Source organism: Anomalospiza imberbis, chromosome 2 (assembly GCF_031753505.1).
Source record: "Anomalospiza imberbis isolate Cuckoo-Finch-1a 21T00152 chromosome 2, ASM3175350v1, whole genome shotgun sequence".
NCBI classification, from domain to species: domain Eukaryota; kingdom Metazoa; phylum Chordata; class Aves; order Passeriformes; family Viduidae; genus Anomalospiza; species Anomalospiza imberbis.
In genome coordinates, this window is record NC_089682.1 from 108712484 (window position 1) to 108734747 (window position 22264).

Genomic DNA, 22264 nt, shown 5'->3' on the forward strand with positions numbered 1-22264 from the left:
CCCAGAAGTGTGAGAGGCTGTTGGTGTCTCTGTTACTGGCCCCAGCTCTACCCAGAACACTCATTCCTGAGGTCCCCACAGCGCCCTGCTCCTCAGTTGCACGGGAGCACCTGGTCACTGGTGATCTTGGATGCTACATTTCTTGTATAAAATAACTCAATGTGCCAACACCAGTGAGGAGGTCTGAAGGATTCTTTCCAAGCCAACTGTGCAGTGCACTGGTTTATACTGAACCCTGTACTGCCATCACACTTGCTCTGCCATCCTGGGTATGAGTCTCACCCTTTTAGCTCTTTATATTGGACTACTTTCCAGAGTCTCATTCCCAGTCAGTATATACATCCAGGGTATTCCCACCCTAGGTGCAGAATCTGGAACTTTCTCTTGTTAAATTTCATGTGGGTGGTGATTAACCAGGCCTTTAATTTGTTGAAGTCTCTCTGCAGGGCCTCTCTGCCTTCGAGGGAGACAACAGCTCCTCCCAAAACAATTGTCTCTGAACTTGTACAAATATCTCCTGCTATTTGTAAAAGAATGTCATAATTCAGCTGCCAGTTACAGAGTAGGCATCCTTTAGACTGTTAGTGCTGATAAGGAATGCAGTACCTCCTTCAAGGTCCTGACAACACAGACTGTCCATCAAGGTAACACAAGTGTTGTAAGAACACCCTTAGGAATGTCAGTCCCATGCTTTACCTGTACAAGCTCTCTTTCAGTAAGGAACACACTTTTTTATTTCCTTGTTTAGATACCAGCAGAGAGATGTGGTTTTGCATTTCAGTAAGTGTATGCAATCCCATTAACAGTAAGAGAGATTGGAATGTACAGCAAGAGAGGCTGTACATTCATCTCTCATCTCTGCTGGAGAATTGTACTGTGTTTATCTAGGGGTACAGAAATTCTATCCTGGTCTTTTTGTGTAGGTTCTATATTAACTGATAACTAACTAGTGCTCTTTTTTTCCCCTGAGATTTTTTAAATGGTATTGTTCTCTGTTTACCAATTCTGGAATATCAGCAGGTCATAGATTACCATAGATTGCCTCCAAATCCCAAAGGCATTTATTAGATATGAGAAAAAAAACCCAAACAATGTGGTTATGACAGAAAGGATATTTTGTCTTACTGATAGATGTGAGATTAGATGGGAAATCACCTAGATCTCACTTTACTTGGGTGTGCTTAAAAGTGCTGTAAGAATTCGTAAATGAAGAGAAGAAATCTGTGTTAAAAATGGGAAAAATGTATTTTATCTCTCTGTGTTTCCATCAAATATTGAAACTTGCAAGCCAGCCTAAAGGTAGGCTTGTAACCAAGTACAGACATTGATGTTTGAATCTGCTTTTCAAAGACAAGTTCATATACACAGTTTTGAAGTCTGTGGCTTTTAAGTAAAGGTAACTTTTTCTCTTACAAAGCTGGAGAGAGTTACAAAAGTGGGATTTTAAAAATTGGCCACAATCTGTATTTTCACATCTATAATCTCTGGATGAAATGTCTCAGAAAATGTTCCTGGGAAACTCTTTATTCCACTGAGAGAGAGATTAGAGAAAATTAAGAGCTGAAATAGGGCTGCAGGTAAGTAGGACTGGCAATTTGTCACTGGTGTGGGACCAGGAGAGCAGAGAGAGTGACACTGGGGCTGAAACACTGACAAATGTCTTCAAAGTGAAATTAACAGCAGTGTATTTGACAGAAGTGAATTTGCTTCCTTTATTCAATATTTTTGTGTCAGAAATTGGAAAATGCAATGGCCCAATTCTTTCTTTATTGTATTGGTATGGCTTCAATTGACTGCCATTTCATGCTGATTGAAGATTATAGTTGCTAACTATGTTGCTGTAGAAATTGCAGAAGCTTTTTCCCTTCTATCTGAAAGTGTTATGCTCAACAAAAATAGTCACTCTGTGCTAGGAGCTGCAGTTCAGAAGTTTGTCGCACAAGTTTTCTATTATACTAAAGCAGTGAGGTCCGGGGAATAAAGAAAGAATGAAGATATAGGAGAAAATTATTTCCCAGTCTGACCCTTGTGACTAAAATGCTGGAACACCTTGTTCAAGTCACTGTGCTCTTTATGCATGTTCAAAAGGAAATAACTTCCCCTTGATTTGCTGGTGAAGTGCCTTATAGTTCACAATGTTTTAATTGGAAAGAATGACCTATATGCAGTCCAGAGATTCAGTGATGGTGTGTATGAACAACAAAAGGTCAAAGGCTGAAGCAAAGCTTGTATCATCACCTCACTCTTTTTTTTTTTTTTTTTTTTAATTATTATGTGCTAGGAGTATTACAGGCTAGGAAACTTCCTGAAACACTGATTCAGGTGTGAAATAAAATGCAATAATCTGTCACTTTATCAAACTACCCATGCATTGTTAAGTGGCTGCTGGGGATGGTAGAGCCTGATTTAATTTCTACATTCATTGTCTATGGAGATCTGAACTCCTCTGTACTTATACTATAAAAGAATTCACATATGAGTTTAATTAAAGCTTGGTTTTAGAGTTACTCATTATGATGGTTTTAGAGTTATTCTTTACGATTTACCAGGTTATTATGGTTTATTGTAGATGTTTAATTTGAAAGGAGTTGACAAATTAGTGTCTGGAAGAGATGGCATTTTTAATTTTGCAGGTGTTTAAAAGTATAGGCCAAACTCTGTCCCTAGATTTCACTTAATTCCTCTGAGACAGAGTCTGGCTTTAGTTTACAATAGGCTTATGCAAGTCTTCACAGAAAGCTCATCTGCAGCATTGAAAGGATGATGTTCTACAAGGTATATAAAGTAGTACAGCTTGTTTTTAACAGTAAACAAACTCATGTACGTTCAAGCTAATTACTTTTTGGCACTGAGGGACCTGAAGTCTTAGTTGCTTGTTCTGAGCAGACACTTATAAATTAACTGCCAAAAGAACACAAACTTGTGTGAGTTCTGTGGCTTATTACTTCAGCCAAAGGCAGCATAAAAGCTTTATATATCAATTTGTAAAATACATGGATATTGTCCCTTGAACTCTTGGTAAGGCCATCATTTGTCTTGAATTAAGTTCTCTTTACCCACTTACATTTTTAAAAGTTTGGTGCTGAGGTACCTAAGCCTAGGCAACTACTGGAAACCTCCTGAGGAATATACCTTCCAAAGTTAGAAACTGCTTAGCTGAGACAATATAACAATTCCTGGTTAGAGAAATGGGTCTCCCATTCACATAAAAATGCTCAGGATTGGACCTTTTGTGAATATATTTGGATTCTTATGGAGTTCCACTGCTTTTCCCATACTTTTCTGAGCTGTGTTTTCTATGTTAGGAAGGACCTGACTGTAAATCCAGCATTGACCCAGAGCATATTTTACTTGACTCTTCACATGAAATGGTTTACGTTGCATTCTAGAACACTATAAATTAAAATAATTTAATTTTGTAGTCTTTTTTTGCTTCTCTCATTGATTTCAGCCCAAATGTAAATCTCTGCATCTATATGTAGACTAAAGAAGAAAGTTTAAAAATCAAGTGACTGGTATTGATTTCAGAAGTCTGATCATAGTTAGTCAGTTGGAAAGTATTGGCCTGAGATACCTTGTACTTTGGAAGATTTCTCATGTAATAACTGTTTGAAACCTGATTATCCTTCATTGCAAATGGTGTTATTGACCTGTGTATGGAAAAGACGTTTCTTCAGAGAATTTTCATTTAATATATTCCTCCTTTACTTTGCTTTGTTTTAGTTTGGTTTTAAAATGTGTCTTTAGGGATTTTTTGAACTGGTTAGTAACTAGGAAAATATTCCTGTATCTTCTCATATGTACAACTGTCTTGCTACTCACTATTATTTGGAAGGCAGCCAGATGAATTATTAGTAGCAATTGTTCAGTTGATGATTAATGTCTCAGCCTTCAGAAATGGTGGGATAGAGCCAATAATTGTTAAGAGTTATAAAAGGCATTTCATGAGGCTATGCATGCAGCCGTACAGAAAAGTGTTTACTCTTTTCTCTCCTGCTTTAGATCCATGTCTGCTTTTCTTTTATCTGCAAGCAGAAAATTGAAAGCTGTTTTGTTGTTTTACTCTCTGTTTTTTGAGGGCTCCATTACTTGATCTGGTTCCAGCATCTGTGCAACTACTAGTCAAACTTGTCTATTAAAGATAACCTTTTTTTTTTTTTTTTTTTTTTTGAGAAAACTCAAATCAAGCATGATTGGAGCTTTCTCCCTCATTCAAATTCTGGTTGCAACTGGCAGCAGATACTGCAACAGTCTGATTTGTCAAAATCTCAGCACAGTACTTTGTGAGTACACATTTGTGCCTCTAATCTCTGCTTTATATTCAAATTTTGCTTGTTCATTTCCTCCATTTCCTTTTTCTCAGTATATGATTACCTTTTTTTTTTCAGGCAGTGAATGTGCTCTTTGTGATACTGTAGTTTTGTCTATGAATGGTAGAACAGTGTAGAAAAGGAGGATCCTCACGAGAATTCCCACCCCTCCCCAAATGAACTAATGTTCCTTTAGGTTTTGCTTGCCCTAGTGTGAAGAGGATATAAACAATCCAAGTTGGTGGAGTTGAGAAAGGGGCATAAGTGAGGTGAGAATCCATCTGAAAGGATTCCATCTGATCTCTGTCTTGCTCCATCTGAGCAAGGTGCTTCAGAAATTTCTAAGGTGCATAAATTACTGTGTCACTGTTTTCAGATTACTTATGAAAGATCTAATTACAGATCTGATTTGCTTCCATGACAGAACACCAGCTAGAGCTTATGGAAATACATCATTTCTGCAGTCTGCATGTCCAAATCTAATGCTGAAAAGATTCCTCTGTAGCTGTAACTAGTGATCACTGAAGAAAATTTTGTATTAATCAGATTAGAATTATTAAAAAAAATGGTGTAATGAATGGGCATATTTTACTTGTAATACTTGTTTTACTTGTGTGCAATCCACAAGTAGTTGATTGGGAATTTGCAGTCAACCTGGAGAGCAGAGTATCACTGCATGCCTTCCCTGAATGCTGCTGCTGAGCAAACCACAGAGGAGTCCCATTGAAGAAAATGGAAAAAAAGAAAAAGTTAATTCTTTACAGCAGGTAAACAAATGTTCCCTGGAGCATTCATTTTGCCCCTCCCTGTGGAAAGGTGAAATTCCCTGGTGAAACATGCTGAGAGCACTGGATGTCTCTCTCAGGGCGTCCTCATTTTGATTAAGTCTGGATGCAATTTCTTCAACTAATCTTTGCCATCTATGGGTTTAATGCATAAATTCAAACTCCTTTTGCAGTCAGTAGAGAGGAAGAGGCTCTGCAGAAGGCAGCTCATCCCTTCTTTGGACAGCGGTTTGGAAGTGCAGTGTCATGATCAGCCTAGTGAGGTGTGGTGGTGTTGAAATGATGGGCCCCAAGCCACCTTCCGTCCCCAGCCCAGAACCTGTGCTGCCTTCCCTGCAGTGGGTCTAGACAACCTTCCACAGCTAGGATAATATCACTTTGGATTCTCCTATCTCTTTCCTGTAACTATAGGAGATGCTTATTCTTAGACGACATAAACTGGGTGAGATGAATCTTCCCCTTTGAGTGGGAAAGTAAGAGTAACTTGTTATGGACATACTGCAATTCTTGGCTTAATTTTTGTACAGAAAAGCATCCAAACTACCGTCTGCCAGAAGAAGTTAATAGCAATAGAGGTTTTTGGGGAAGCTGCTATGCATTTCCTGGGAATTTATCCAGTATTTGTTTCCAAACTTTCATAGGATTTTCTGGAAGTAAATAGAATTTTTTGTCTCTCTCTTCTTCTCTTAATATTTTCATTCACTCCTCATTCTTTACTTTCATAATCTCCAGCAAACACTTTATAAGATTTTGAATAACAATGCTGTCTTCAGGTAAGACCATTTAGGTGACCTGAGAGCCCAGAAACTGAATCATCTTTTTTTTATAGATAAGCAGAATCCCGAATATCTTAAATTTTTTTTTGTGAAAAAGGAAGTCTCGAGTGATTAATTCAGGTGCAAACATTTATATTGTAATGTTAAGTCTTCCAAGGATAAGTTTACTCTCACCTTAGTTACTGAAGGTTTATATCCATGACAGATGCCCCATCTGGGAGACTAGTTGCCACTGCTCACCTGGGACTTTTGCCAAATTACACCTGTGTGTTTTCTTTGAGGTCTGCAAATGGAGGAACATTGGCAGTAGCCTTTCTCTTGCTTTTTATAATTACAGGATTTTCTCCTTTGCTAAGTAAGCTGATTTCACAGAAATTATAACCAATTATAAGACAGATATGTATGTAACCTGCAGTTAGGTGGGTTGAATCCCATCTAGACTGGTCATGCAAGACTGCCTCCACAGAAAAACAGAAAAAGGCTGAAATGGGTCAGGAATTTAAAATAATTGCTATCCCTCCGTTAGTCTAAATAAGCATTTAAAAACTATGCTAGAGTTAACTCTGCAGCAGCACAAAGTGCATTAATCGTGTGAGGGGAACACACATTTGAAAATTTCATTTAGACTTCATTGAGGGTTACAAAAAGTTCAATGTGAATTGGAGCCTAAATATTGCAACTGGGCCTTCCTCTTAACTTCATCTGCAGAGGATTAAGTCAATAGTGAAAAGGATGTTATCGATTGGATTACACAACAAGTGACTGACTTAATTACCTGCAGCATTATCCTAGTTGTAAAAGATGCATTAGCAGTACATACTTGCTTCCGAAACAGACAACTCAGTTTCTCTAAAATCACATTGAAACTGAGGTTAAAATACCTTTGTGACACTTTTTCATGGCTCAGTGAACTCAGTAACAAAACAAACCTTATCTCTCACTTTGCCATTTTGAGTGATGCCTAATAATCACGAATGTCAAGTTACCTCTTGGCACAGGAACAGAACAGGCTGTATTGTCCTGTTCCTGAAAAAGCATGACCAAATGTACCTACAGCTAACAAAAAAACTAATAATTAAAAAGGCAGGTTTTCTTTTGTCCAGTTCTTCCAGCATAGCTATTAATACACATCCATTTCTCAATTCTTTCCTGGGAATAGAACAGCACTTTAAACAAAAGTAGCTCCATTATATTTCTGCATTGCTTTTCTTTGTCTTTATTCTGTTCTGGTGACAAGTTCACTTGAAGGTTAAGAAAGTCTAATCACATTAGCTGTAAGTGTTAACAGTAAGGAGTCGTTGGATGCAATGATTTTTCTGGTGATAAAGCTGACTAAATAAATTCCTACCTCCTCTCAAACCCATACCTCAACACATACCTGTCCTCTGGAGGCAAGCTAATCCCCTCTTCCGAATTTTGTCCAGATAGCTGAGATAAATGTATGTTTATGATCTAAATGGGATAAAGAAAGTGATCCAGGTTCTGAAAAATTGTTAAAAAATATGTTTGTGTTTTTTGTTAGGTTTTTTATTTAATCTTCACTTGCTCTATGTTTATAGTTAAATAAGAAATTAAGACATTCAGAAAAATACCAGACAATTCAAGCTCCCACATATTCAATGAAATAAAAAACAGGATAAAAGGCAAACCCATAGAAACTTGATATACTTCTGCTTTTTATTAGCTAGGTGAGCCTTGACCTTAATTCATTCAGTTTTTAAAGACAGCATCAATTATTTTTCCTAGCGTAAAAAGCTTTCATTTTCCCATTTCCTTATTATAGATATAGAGCATGTTGTGATTTACATTTCTTCAATGCCTCAGTATTTTTCCTGATTGATGCTGAGATTCAGATGGTCTTTTAACAGCTGCTTGCAGAGAATTTGCTGGGATTAGCAAACCATCACAGAACAGGCATAACCAATAACTTTTATTGGTTAATAAAAGACCAACAGAAGTGTGTGGTCTTTAAGAAACAGTTTTATTTGTGCTGCTCGTTATGAAACACAGTGGTGAGGGTCTGGTGAGGTTTGACTCCAGCCAGAAGCTCAGCCACTTGCAACCACTCAATCAACACCCTGGTGGAATGGAGGAGAGAATCAGAAACCACAGAAAAAGTGAGACAACTCATGGATTGAGATAAAGACAGTTACATAGTTGAAGAAAAGCTGTGCACACAAGCAAAGCAAAGCAAGGGATTCATTCACAACTTCCCACAGGCAGGCAGGTCTTCAGGCATCCCCAGGTAAACTGGGCTCCTTTATCTGCAATGGTGACTTGGGAAGAAAAACAGCATTATTCCAAACTTCTCCCCTTATTTTTTCTTCTCCCAGCTCTATATGCTGAGTATGGTGCCATGTGGTTTGTGATATCCCTCTGGTCAGTTGGGATCAGGTGTTCTGGCTGTGTCCCCTCCTCCCAGCTCCTTGTGCAGCCACAGCCTGCTCCCTGCTGGGGTGAGAGGCAGAAAAGGCTTGACCCTGTGCAAGCACTGCTCAGCAGCAGCTGAAACATCCTTGAGTTATCAACACTGTTTGTAGCACAGATCCAAAACAGTCCCATGCCAGCTACTATGAAGAAAATTAACTCTATTCCAGCCCAAACCAACACACAATCATATACAACTTGCTGGCATTTGACTGTGAGGATTTTCTCAATGCACATCCACCCTCTTTGATCAAAGGTTCCCACTGGTTGAATTCTCTGACTAGACAGCTGTACTTGACAATAAAGTCTGCTATAAAGAATGTATTTTGTACCTCGTACTGCATAATCAAGTTCAAGGCTCCTCAACGGCTTCAAAGCAACCTCAGAAGTAGCAAACTTCTGCTTACTTTCCATCCAGCTACTCTCAGCAAAGATGTTGTGGTGGGTGGAGTGGTCCCTTGAACTCAGACAGGGAAGCAGGACATATGCAGAAGATTTCCTGCACAGGTGTTTGGTTTATCTACCAGTTGGACAGTCCCTATCTTTGCCATTCTTGAGACAACTTTTCAGTCAGCTTCTGCTATGGACAAGATGCCAGAATATATTTCTTTTAGATTAGGTGCTTCATTAGGAAAATCTTGTGTAAGAGGAGGAACCATTTTGTTCCCAAGGATGGTTGTGTGCTGCTTTTGTTTTTTTTTAATCCCTCTTCTGAGAGTGAATAGAAGCTCCTAAGTTAAATTGATTTGAATTATGCAGTAAGGATACAGAAACAACCTCTTCAGATCTGCAGCGGATCTAAATCACAATGGCTCAGATGCTTCATGGCCACAAGACTTGGCTCAACCAAAATCAACCTGTATACAAGAATTTTGCATTTTAATCAGTATGATCAGAGTGTTCTTCCCCACTGGTCTGTACTGCAAAATATCTATTTGGTGGAAAAAAGTCATTAAGCACTTAACAGTAGTTCTTATGCTATATGACTCACATACTTCTGCTCTGTAACTTTTCTGAGGTTGGTAGGTTGTTTTGTCCAAAGCTACTTTTGGAAAATTTTTTTAAAGCAATCTCAGGTTGAAGTGACTGGATGTTTTACTCAAATGAAGATGACACTCTCTGATTTACTGTTCTGCCTTAAAAAAGATGAATATTCACTGTGTTTAATCATGGCCTTGATAAGCTCTAGAAGGATATGGCTCAGACCCTGCTGGCTCAATCTCTCTTTGGGATGGCTTTTTGACAAAGAATTAAGAGGAATCAATTTGGTATGTAACAGACCACAGATCATTTATTTTTCTGATCTTCAAAAAATAGTCAAATGCAATGAAGATTTACAGTAAGATTTATGCACGTTATGTTAATGCATCCCTACAGTCTTAATTTCAAAGCTTTCATAGTTCTGTCAGTCAATTTGATTCAACTTCATAATAAAAGTAAGTCTAATTTTTCTGGGTTTCAACACACCTTTATGTTCAGCAAATCAAGCTTGCAATAACAAGAATCAGAGTCATAGACTACCAGTGCACAGTAAAAGATGAATCTGCCAGGGTAAGTAGTCATCTCTCACAAAGGGTGCATTGATTTATCTTCATTAAGGCATAGAAACCAGCCACAACACATCACACTTGACCATTTACTTGTCTACCTTCCAATATGTATCTCTGGGTGTCTCCATCAATTAAGACAGAGGTGTTAACCCCATTTGTTAAAATTACCAAAGATTTAATTTGGACCTTTATTTTTGGTTATTGAACTTTTTTACCCCCTTTAAGAACTCAGTGGAGCATTGCTAGGGGCTTATGTAAGCATTCTTTTACAGAATCAGGTAGGTAAAAGTAAAAACTACTCAAATATTTATTTTCTGCCCTAAGGGGGTGGAGTGAGAGAGACTGGCAAAATTGATGAGGCATTTTCAAGTTCGGTGTGATTTAAAAAGAGCCCAAGTTTTAAGTGGCTGTATATGAAATTATGTGAGATGAGTGAAAGGGCTTGAGGCTGTGAGTGGAATTTGGCAGGGAAACAGCATTTGCTGAAAAGAAGCAACTATGCTTGTTTTGTGAGGAATTGGCTTCATTTGACCAAGCTAAAAGCCTTGTCAAATTATGAGCTGTAGCTGTAAAATATGCAGCTTTTAAAAAGTGCGCAGCACACATATGCATGGCAAACTTACTACATAATGAAAAGTCTAGTCAGGTAAATTGCTGCAATTCAGAGAACACTCCTTGAAAAAGGTACCTAGCAAGCCCTGTCAGGCGCTAAATGACTGCTTGTGCAAGAAAGGGTTCCTGCTGACTTAGTAGGAGATGCTATGCTACACTTATACCTCTTAGGGATATATTGATTCCTGGCTATTGTCAGGGACAAGACAATGGATGAAATAGGACTTTGGTTTAGTTCTGTGTGGCAACTCCTATATTTCTAAGAATGTAAATTTTACCTAAAACTGAAAATCTAGTATCACAACCTGGGTTCCCCTAAAGCAAAGCTCATTGCAGAATGGAAATAATAGTGTATCTTGTTTCATCATCAGAGATTTGCCACGCTGCAAGGAAGCCATGGGGCCACGATCTCTGTTAATTCTCATATCTGTCAGTAATTATGGGCATTTTCCTTTGCAGGCCAAATTCCCAGCTGAAGGCTCAAGAATGGCTTTTTCTGCATCTGTATTCTGAGTCTGTGGGTGAAGCTATCCATACAGCTGCTCAGTACTGCTGCTGCTTGGCACTGTGCATTGGCCTCCACATCAACTGTGTAGTGATTTCAGTGTCATTTCTCAAATCTCATCAGAAACAACAGACTGAGCTAAATAAACTTTTTTTTTAAAGGACAACAGACAATGTCAAATGAAAGAAACACACTCCGTAGAGTTTTCTGTAGGAAAAGGGGTCTCATTATCAAAGGTATTTGGGAAGCCCAACAGAAATAACATCTCAAGTTCCCATTTATTTCATCTGAGGAAGAAAAGAAACAGCTTTGTATTAGCGTATTAGCTTTATAACACTTAGCTTCTTTTGGTCTTGATTCTTACTTAAAATAACTCTTTAACGGCGCTCCACTTCGTATTACATATGCTTCCTCTTTAATATACCTTGCTTGCCATCAAATTCACATGCAGGTTCTATCCAAAACATCTGCTGAAAGTACCTACTCCTGAGAGCACTAATCTCAATATTTACTTAGTTATGCACTCATACTAACCATCCCCAGCTAATACAAAAGGCAATTAGTTTGCTGATTCATGGACTCTTTTACTTCAGTTGCAGCTAGGAGCAATAAAAATTAAGGTTGAATGTGCCTTTGAAAAGGCAGTCTGGTTTACATGAGAACTTTGAGCTGAATCACGATCGATGTTTTGTTCAGTACTGGTGCAGGCTTCTCCTCTGGGGAGCTGTTGAACTCCTTGAAAAGAGAAAACCATTTAGGAGGGTTGCCCAAGGAAGAACCACAGATCCCCTCATCCACATTATAACAGGGGAGTGCCTGAACCCAAATGCCTACTACACAAAAAAATCCAGCAAACAGCACAGGAGAGCTGGTCCTGATTTGGAAGGTAACCCTTTGGTTAAGAACAGCATCCAAGGAATCCTACCATATTCAGAAAGCTGATCATTTATGAAAGAAAAACTTTGAGGAAACAGTCATTTGAGCTGCTGGGTGTTCCAGCTCTTACAGGCAAGCAGGGCATGATGCCATATTTCCCTCTCTCTGGGACTTGTTTCAGGAGGCTGACTCCCGAAGAGCTGTCAGCCAGCTGTGCTTCTTAGCAATGATGCTGGAGCATTGACTCAGGAAAGGAGGTAGGAGGCATTTAAATCACTGTCTCAGGCTGCCAAGATCAAAGCAGAAGTTGCACATTTTTAAAAGTGTAATGTGGCAGAACATCCAATAGCTGTAGCATGGCAGTGCAGCCAGTGCTAGGAGTGCAACACATGAGTGGCCCTTGCCCAGGACACGGCTGGTGGCACCAGCAGGAGTTGCCTACCCCAGTGGGAGAGTGAAGGGGGAGAGACCCAGAGCCTTCTTCTAGAGGGCTGCAGCAGGAAAATGAGGTTGACACTGTTCTGGGAAAAATAAGTCAAAGAAGGGGAAGAGAAACATCCCTTGATCACTCTAAGGACCTGAAGAGGGAGCAGACAGCTTCAGGTTTTGACTTCACAATGCCATTAGCTCTTTAAGGACCCATGCCCAGAAGCTCTCAGTCACCAGAAGGCAAAATAAATAGACTTAGTATGGTGCCCACTCTTAACTCTGTCGTTACAAAATTCAACTGATTGAAATTGCTGCCGACACAGGGAAGAAAGCAGGGTAATTAGGCAGCCATGTCACTACTTTTGTTTAATTTGTATTACCAAAGGAGCCAGAAACAGGAGGCATTTCTCTGTCACTGTGTGTTACACAAATACAGAGCAAAGAGATGGTCCCTTTCCTCAAAACCTGCAATTTTAATATCCACAGACAAGAGACCTTAAAGAGACAGCAAAAATATTGAGACACATGAGAGGTAGCAGGCCAGGCATTTCCCCAGGACCTGCCTGTGGTGAGGGAGGGAGGAGGAGGAGGAAGAGGGGGCTGCAGAGGAGGAAGGCACATAGGACCTCTGGCTGACACAGCAGAGCTGCTGAAAGGTTGTGTGAACTGAGTGAAATGGCAAAGTCATGGGGTCAGGGAGAAAACCTTTGTGGTGATGTGCTGGCCGCACATCAATAGCACAAGGTGACATTTGTCATTTCTGCGCCAAAATCTGTTGCACTGGCTGAGACAAAGGATTTTAATGCTGGGAGGAAGTCTGCAAAACAGCCAGCACATGTACAAGTGCAACGCAGGCAGTCTGTGTCATCTCTGAGGAGCAGAAAGCTGGATTACAGGTAAGGACAATGGGGCTTGGGTAAGTTCATGGGGCTTGACAGTCAATTGCAGACATAAGCATTTCCTTGAAAAAAAAAACAACAACAAAAAAACAAACAAACAAACAAAAAAACCACACCAAAAAATACAAACCCAGACAATTCCCTTACTGCCACAGGATTCAGACCTTGTCAAAGATGTCAGTCTGACAGTCCTGGAGCCTGAAAGCCCTCTCATTATCCACAGAGCAGGCGCAGCACAGGGAGCAGAAGGACAGGTTTTTCGGTGCTGATCTAACAAGCCTGCCTTTTGCAGTAAAATGCCACTTTTCTGTGACAGATAAATTGTTGATCTCCTGATGGAGTCTGCAATTTGGTGGAAGGAGCAGTGGAGTTCAGAGACTGATTGCACTCTTATTGAGAGCTGAGGTGAGGCAAACCACCTGCTTTGGATCTCTTGAGTGAGAAGTCTGTTAGAAGCAATGCCTTACAGTCAAAACACATCACAGAGTCATTTAAACCAGCACCTCACAGACTAAAAATTAGAGCCCCACTTCAACATTACATCTTCTCACCAAAGTTCTTTTTGTTGGCTTTCAGACCCTTGAATCATTCAATATCTTCAAAATTCCTCCCTTGGACCTTATTATCCTTCCTGACCTGCCTCAATAACTAGGGGTATGAAGATTTTTGGAGAAACTATTGAGAAAGGCATGACACAATTCTGATGTAAAATTAGCAGAGCCACCTCACATGGATGCTGCACCCAGTCATAGGTACCTCCACCTGGAAGTGTTTTTCATTGCTTGTCATGTGGTAAAATGCACATATGCACCATGGTCCATCTCTCAGGGTCTCCCACACCAGGTAGCTCCTAGAATACCTGACAAGGGCCTCTTCCTTCTGACTTAGGTATGAGAATGTCTCATCTCAATGTCATATTTTCCTACAATGCCAATCTCTATTCCTAATCTATCTCCATGGACAGAGCAGAGTTTATAGGTTGTTAAACCATAGGTTTATTCTAAACTAAGGACTTAGCACATTTGGGGAACTTGGAAAACACTGGTAAATCAAAAACTCCTCATATCTTAGAAATGTGTGATAGGTAGGTACATAAAATTTTTTCTTAATTTTTACTCATGTCTTGAAAAATTTTGCATCTCCTTCTCAGCCTTTAAATACTTATTGGCAGAGCCCACTGCCAGCCATAGTTTAACTCAGGGTTTTAGTTTGTTGTTTTCTGTTTTCAAATCAGTCAAACCACCTTGTAAACCACCTGCACTCACTTAACAGCTGTAATTACACTGGTTGTGCTTACGAGTTTCACTGGTTTTACCAAGCCCCTGAAATACTATCAGTATTTTCCAGGACATCTGTATACCTTTCTGACCTGCATTTTGATATTCTGAACTGCCACTGCAAATGTCACTTTCCAATATCAATCCAAAATGAAATGTTAGTTTCAGGAAGGTCCTTCCCTACTTCCTTTTCAGATATAGATTATCTCTCTTTGTGCAACATAAAATGTGAACTTTATAAAATACTTCCCCACCACCTTTTTTGATGTCATGGCAGCATTCTCCATCATCATCAAATAGGCTGGATACCCCTTTTGTCTGATTTAAAATGTGGAATAGGATATAAAATTAATACTTTTATACCATTGCTTCCCATTTTTGCCATTTACATCTATGTTATTTGAAAGGATGCTTGTTTTCTTCTGAGTATTGTCTTCTGTTTTGAGTGGCTTTTAGTGCCTTTATCAGTATTGACTGCTTTTCTTATCCATATTTGTGGCATTTCCTTTAATCCAATCTTTAAGCATCCAGTCTATTGATTTATTTAATTTTTTTTCATTAAATATCATTGCTTAACCCTTTTGTCAAAGCAAGGGGTTTCTTGCCCAGATGATTTCTGCAAACTTTAATTTTAGAGCATTTTTGAACCAAATTTAAAATTATAAGCTATGCCAGTAGTTGTTTTAATTTTTAGAAGATGTGTTTTCAAAGACATATCTTTATAGAGCATCTATGGGTATCCTGTCTGTACAACACGTGCAATTAGATCTTTATCGCTGCTACCTAGGCAACGGTTAATTTTTGGGTAATTTTGTACTAGTGATTGGCTCATAGAATACTGCATCCCCTGGAAACAGGCACTTACAGCTTTGTGTGAGAAAAAATTCTCTGCTCTAAACAGCAGCTATTTACTGTCAAATGTAAGCAATCACTGCAAAGTCATATATAAAATATAGAATGCCTTCAAGCAACGGTCCTTAAATTTTCATAACATGGACTATTCTATTACCTCAACAAGTTACTCATCCAAGTAACTTGGATAACTTCTGAAGTTATCAATAGCAAATGATCAGCCCCCTAGAGTGGGAAGACAGGGAATGTATCAGTTCAGAATATCTTGTTTTGTGAGGGATTCAGTCCATTTGAGTCACATACACCCTAGGGGAAAACATATGGGTTCAGGAACATTCTGTTATTTCTGGACTGCCAGCTTCAAGACATGCACTTCTCCTCCCTCCTGTGTAAAAGTGAAGTGTTGTCAGATAGATGTGACTAGGACATGAACTCAAAGCTCTGGACTTTGTGAAAAATTGGTCTAATCCTGCCTGGCAGTTCTGTTTTTAAGGAGGGACTAAATGAGTGAGCGTGATGGCTTCTTATTCTACAGAGCTCTGAAACTGCAGCTTGGAGTCTCCTGAATAGCTGCTATTCCCTGTTTTTCTCTTTTCTGGATGAGCTGACACCACCTAACCACTCATATCATCACTAAGACCATGTCAAACCCTTGCAGGAACATTACTGTTGTCCAGGGTGGCAGAGTCTCATTCTGATGTTCTGCATCCAGTGACTGGAAAATCTGCCACCGTGTCTCTTTGGTCAGGAAGAAGCCATTAGGTTGGATTATATTGCCATTTATTCATCTTTAAGAAAGGAGGATAGGACTTTACATATTAATGGACAGAAATTGTACATCCATTTCAGCATTAAGTAGGATAAACCTCCCCAAAGGGATTGTATACACCCCATTCCTGGAAGTGTTCAAGGCCAGGCTGGATGGGGCTCTGAACAACCTGGTCTAATGGAGAACGTCCCTGCCCATGGTAGGGGAGTTGGAACTGGATGATCTTTAAGGTTCCTTCCAACCCAAACCATTCCATGTGATTCCATGATTCTATGAAACAGGACATAACTTCCCAACCTTAAATATTTGAAATACTTGAGTAAGAAAACCACTCAGCTTTTTAAGTGGTTGCCATAGGAGGAAAGAGAAACATTTACCTGCAGTGAAAGAGAACTAAAGCAACTCTTGTGAGCTACTGTTCTGCATTATCTCAGGCATTTCAGTGTCAATGGGGAATCAGGCATGGCAGGCATCCAAATGCTCAGCTTTTTACTACCAGTGATGTCCCCTTTAATGTTTTTGTCTTTGAGGGAAATTCATCAGATATAAAATATGAAGACACATTATACTGTTCTGATCATCCTTCATTATTGTTGTTCCATATGTGTTTTAGTACAGCTGACCTCAAATGCTCAGAATTCACAAATCACACTCCAGTAAGTGATCTTGAGTAGGAAGCCAGAAATTTTAAAGACAAAAAAACCCCAAAAGTAATAAAAAGCTTTTTTATTTCCTTATCTTTTATGAGCTATTATTCTGGATGTATCATTATTGCAAGGATTCTTTAGTGAAATTAACGTCTTGATATTTCTCCTTTCCCCTTCCCTTCCCTTCCCTTCCCTTCCCTTCCCTTCCCTTCCCTTCCCTTCCCTTCCCTTCCCTTCCCTTCCCTTCCCTTTCCCCTTTCCCCTTTCCCCTTTCCCCTTTCCCCTTTCCCCTTTCCCCTTTCCCCTTTCCCCTTTCCCCTTTCCCTTTCCTTCCCCTCCCTTTCCCTTTCCTTCCCCTCCCTTTCCCTTTCCCCTGTTCTCTTTCCCTTTTCCCCTTGTTGACAGGGGTCTCAGACTGCTCTTTAGTTGCCTTTTTGAACATTTTTTTGAGGAATGATGCTTCTTTTTCTTCCTGATTAAGAGAAACCCTGGATAAGGAAGATGTCCTGCTCCATTTTATCTGTCTTAGCTTTGTACACTGAGCAGAAAGACTGTGGGCATTTTTCATGTCTTGCTTCAGGTTTTTTAAGTGGGGAAGATAATTTTATGTGTAAGGCAAGGCAAATATGTAGAATTTTCTGGTTGCCTGTGAGTCTCACCTTGAAAAATATTATTAAATCTGTTTTTTTTATTAATTTTCTTTTAATGAACACAGAGGACCCTTGAATATTTAACATAACCTTTAAAAAAGTTATTTTACTTTTTTTGGAGGACCAATCATGGAGGTTAAATTCATTAAATTGAAGTGTCTGTCTGTGCTTCGGTGTCTGCTTATGTATTGTGTGTCAAGCCTCTGTTACATGCCTTGGAGAATTCTGGGGGAATTGCCTGGGATAAAACCAGTACATTTTAGTCATTTTATGTCAGACAGTCTCCAGAGTCTCTTCCAGAAAGAGCAGTCTTCCATAAGCTTGAGTTGTGCCTGCCCACCCTCTGTACTTATCTGGGATATTGATGAGCATCCCAGCCCCTTATGGGATCTGGACGTGTGAAATTGGTCAGGTGATGTGTGGGTGCCTGATGAATCCCTCTCCACACACCACTTAAGGAATGGTTTGTTAAGGTGCTCTAAACACAGATGTACCACGTATCTCTGATGCCCTGAAGCATCTGAGACACCTGAGCGGGACTGACAGAGCTGATGTGATGCTCATACTTTGAGGTCATGGTGTGGGGGTAGTTGGGATGCCCTAGTGTATCTCCCATGAAACCACAGAACATGGAAAAACGAATCAATTTCTAACCTGTTGTCCAGATTTCCATGGAGTTTATTTGGAACTAAAAGACGCAGCTCACACCTTGAAATGTCTTAAGATGTGAACAGAATCCATGTTTGGCTGTCACAAGGTGCAAACCTGTGCAATTTAAATCTCACGTAGATATTTCATCCAGTGGTATTTGTACTACAAGATGCTACATCTGTACAAACAAAAATGAGACATTCTCCTTTGTGTAAGAAAAAAAAGGGCAATGATTGCATAAACAATGGTTGGGGTTTTTTTTGGCTCAGTTTCCAAATTATTCATTTTTGTCTTTGTATGGCAGTGTTTTCTTTCAGTTCAGTGATGTATTTTGAAATCTGTATTGCACACTTTCTAAATTCTCACATGAATTATTAGAGAAGCACACCAAATTATTGGATTGCAATAGCAAGATGGATATCTGCCTTTTTGCATATGCATTTTATGTAAAAATACGAGCGTGCTTCTAATTTGCTCGCTACAGTGTGACCTTTGTATTATGGTTTTGCTATGGGAGTTTCAAAAATTGTTTCAGACCAGTGGATCATGTCTGAAGGAACAAAACAGCAAATATATTGTAGCTTTTTATTAAGGCTAATGCATGCTAATAAATGCTAATGCCATTTTCTAAAGTACCAAATTGTGATTTTAGACTCCAGCATAAGAATCTGTGGATTAGTCTCAGGTAGTTGAGAGACGGAAAGATTTCTAAGCTTGAAGATCATAGTCAGAAAGGGAAAATGGAAAACTCAGGGAAGAAAGCATGTATTTTAAAACACTAAAGTCAGACTGCTTTTGTTGATGTGTGTCTCTGTCCAGATCTTTCCCGTTTTTCCCTAAGGTTCACGTACCTGTAAGTCTCATGCTTCTGCCAGCCCCACTGCAGATACTTGGTGTGGGCAATCAAACTGAAGGTAAAAACTTGAGGTTTCACTGTTTGCTGAGATCATTAGGACATATTTGGCCTGGCTGTGCTGCTTTTACCCAAGCAGACATGTCTAGTGTCCTCCCTGTGCTGTCTGAACATTCCCTCCTGATATTTGAAGGATTCCTCTGCTCCAGAGAGTCCTGGGATATTAAATTTAGGTACATTTGAGTCTTCCTAGTATCACTGAAAGAAGCCATGTCTCCCCCAGGGTAGTTCTGAGGGTCGCTGTATTTCATGAGGGAAACGTCCTAGTCTAGTCTTCCCAGCACACAGACAGGGAGGGTTTACTCTGCCTTGTAATGATAAAACAGAAATCTGCCCTGACCAAACTGGAATCCCAGAAGTTAAGTATACCTATGAAAAAGAGCAAAAGAGAAGGGATTTTCTCAGCATGAAGTCAGTCAGCGATGAAAAAAATTCTGCAAAGGATAGACAAAAATTAATGCAAAGGATTGAGTTGTTATAGATCCTTGTTAACTGAGGGGCTAGCAGCAATTTCTACCATCTCTGAGGTGAACAACAGAATTGTGAGGGTTTTACAAGTTCTGTTCTTGTGGCTGAGCCAGACAACTGGTTATCACAAGAACTCTTATTTATTACATTCCAGGGTAGAAGTGAATGATGCATGAATATAATTTGTTCTGTCTGCTGTAATTCTGAGACCTGCCCCAGCAGGCTGTGGCAACAGCTGCCCACCCACAAACACAGAGCCATGTGATAAGGCTATTGTGAAAAAGATTAATTAATTGGATTAATTGTATGATTACACAGACTCAGAAATAATCACAGGGAAACAGAAATCTCATAACTGGCAAGAACTATTTTTTAAAATTGTCACTTCAAGAGTGACAGAGAAGAGAATAGAGATTTCCACTGCAGAATTAAAAAGAAATCTATTCAAAGATAAACGTTAAAGTTGATGTCTTAGAGGAACCTGGGTGAATCTGAGCCCTGCTCATGCCATGCAGCCAGCAAATGCAAGCCTTTGGTGTTCAGGGATGGTACTGTGGCTGCAGAAACCTCTTGTGCTGCAGCCATCAGACACACTGCAAAAGCTGGAAGTGAGACTCATCCAACTTTGAAAGAAGGAGCTGTCACTACCTTTATGTCTCCCTTTATTATTGGTAAAGTACTTGGAAGAAGGCAGTTACTGTAAGCATTTTCTTAGCCTTTCTTAGCTTTGTTACTACCCTTCTGTCCACTTTTAAACAGAGTACCATAACATCACAGTTGAGAAGAGACGGGATATTTTTGGTTCCTTAAAATCAGAGGCTTGCCATGCCTGGCTAGTATTGCTACCCAGTAGCCAGGGGAAAAGTTGATAGTTTTGCTTGTCTGGTACACTGAAAAATGCCTCATCCAAGAAATTAGAGAAAGAAAGTAATGACTGAACATACAAAATAGCCAACAAGACGACAGCTAGATGATGACAAAAGCATGTAATCTTGAGAATGAATTTTGTTCACTAAATCTGCAGGGATCTCACACTCAGATTGTAAAACAAGGTCTTTAAAATGGACAGAAATACTAAAATGGCCATAATACTTGCTTTTGTAACTGATGAAGCAATCACCTTCAAATATTAAGCAGGGCTCTGCAATGTGACTTGGGTCTGTGTCTGACAAGGACTCAAATACATGAGCTCCTTTCAAAAATGATTTTCATTGAAGAGTTCTGGAATAAAACAATGAGAATAAGAGAAACTGAATCTCTCTTTAAATAATACAGAGAAGCAGTTGTATTTTTTGTTCTGCTGTTATTAACTGCATTCTGTATGCTATCCACTTTTTAAAATCCTCTGGAGATGCTCTTTTTTCTTATATTGTGTTTCTGTTTCTGAAGTGAAACTCTGGACCCACTGAAATCTACAGAAGTCTTGTCTTGTCTTTCCTGTTGGCAAGGAGTCATATGTGGTTCACCTCAGCAGCCCAACAAAAAGCCATGTTTTTTATATATCCAAGTTGTTTGTTTTCCCAGATAACCCTTCCTCATTCCTTGGCTGTCATACTGAGGAAATGTCTTCTTCTTCCATCTTCACTGATAGTACTGGCAGTAGGAGCAAGAAGGTGCTCAAGGAGCCCAATAACTCTGGCAACAGATGTAATTATCTCTGTTATTGACACTATTGGCAACTGTGTAGTGAGGGTTTATGTGTTATTTGGAATATGATGGAGCTGAATAACCATGTTTGCAGGCAGAGAAAAATAACTTTATCAATCCATTCTCATTCTTTTTCATATTGAAATGACTTTTTAAGATTTGTCAATAAATGATAGAAACACGTTGAGGGATTCAGTCATTCATTAGGTTGGAGTAGCATAATTTTATTCATATGAGATGTCTTTGCACAAATAACAAGAGTCAAGAAAACCTGGTTTTATCTTTAATTTATACTTGCAGTAGTTAGATGTTTTTTGCAAATGTGTGAAGTAAGGAAAGCCAAGCTTCAAAGAAAATGGACAAATACAGTTATTGCACAAAGACCTGTTAATAAATAGGCTGGGAGAAGGACAAACAAGTTAAATGTTATGGGCAAAAATGAGTCGAGCCTGTGTAAACTCATCAATTAAACCTTGCAGAGTCTGGTGGGGCAGTCTGCATGGGAGCCCTGACCTCTGCTGTTACTGACTGAGACCAGCCTTTTCTAATTAACATGACTCTCCAGGGACCACTGAATTGTTGATGAGTTTTGTGCAGGTACCTGATCACCATTCCAAATAGAAGCTCAGAAATTCAGATTGCAGGTGCTTTGCTCTGTGCTGCTGACTTGAATTTTCTCTGTGCATGCAAAATGTGGAGTCCTACCAAACTGTTGCCCAGGCACTGCTCTGAAAACTCAGCCCACAGAACTCAGCTTCTTTTTCATTCTTGTCATTCAGCCTTACTGAGACTGTGACCTTCCCTTTATATGATTTTATTTAAGCGATAAATTGCCTACTCCATGAGAGTGTATTTTCTCATACACTCTTATCTTTTCCAATAGTATTTAAATGCACCAGGGGTTTTTGCTTTGTCTACTTCTGGTCAGAGGTTGCAGTGTCATATGGACACTTTTGCCTCAACAGAGGAGAGGAATGCCTTATTAAAACTGATAGTTTCTACTACATGACCTTTTCAAAAAGCATTTTACATTTTACTTAAGATTCTCAAGAAGTTGAAAGGCTGTATTCACATTACATTTCTGTTCCATTTAATTTACTCACTCCTATCTTGAAACATTTAGAAACGGTGCTTCACTCTAGCTAGAAACGGTGCTTCACTCTAGCTTTGAAGAAGAGACTAATTCTTATTGGAATGCAAACAGGACCTTCTCAGAAACAA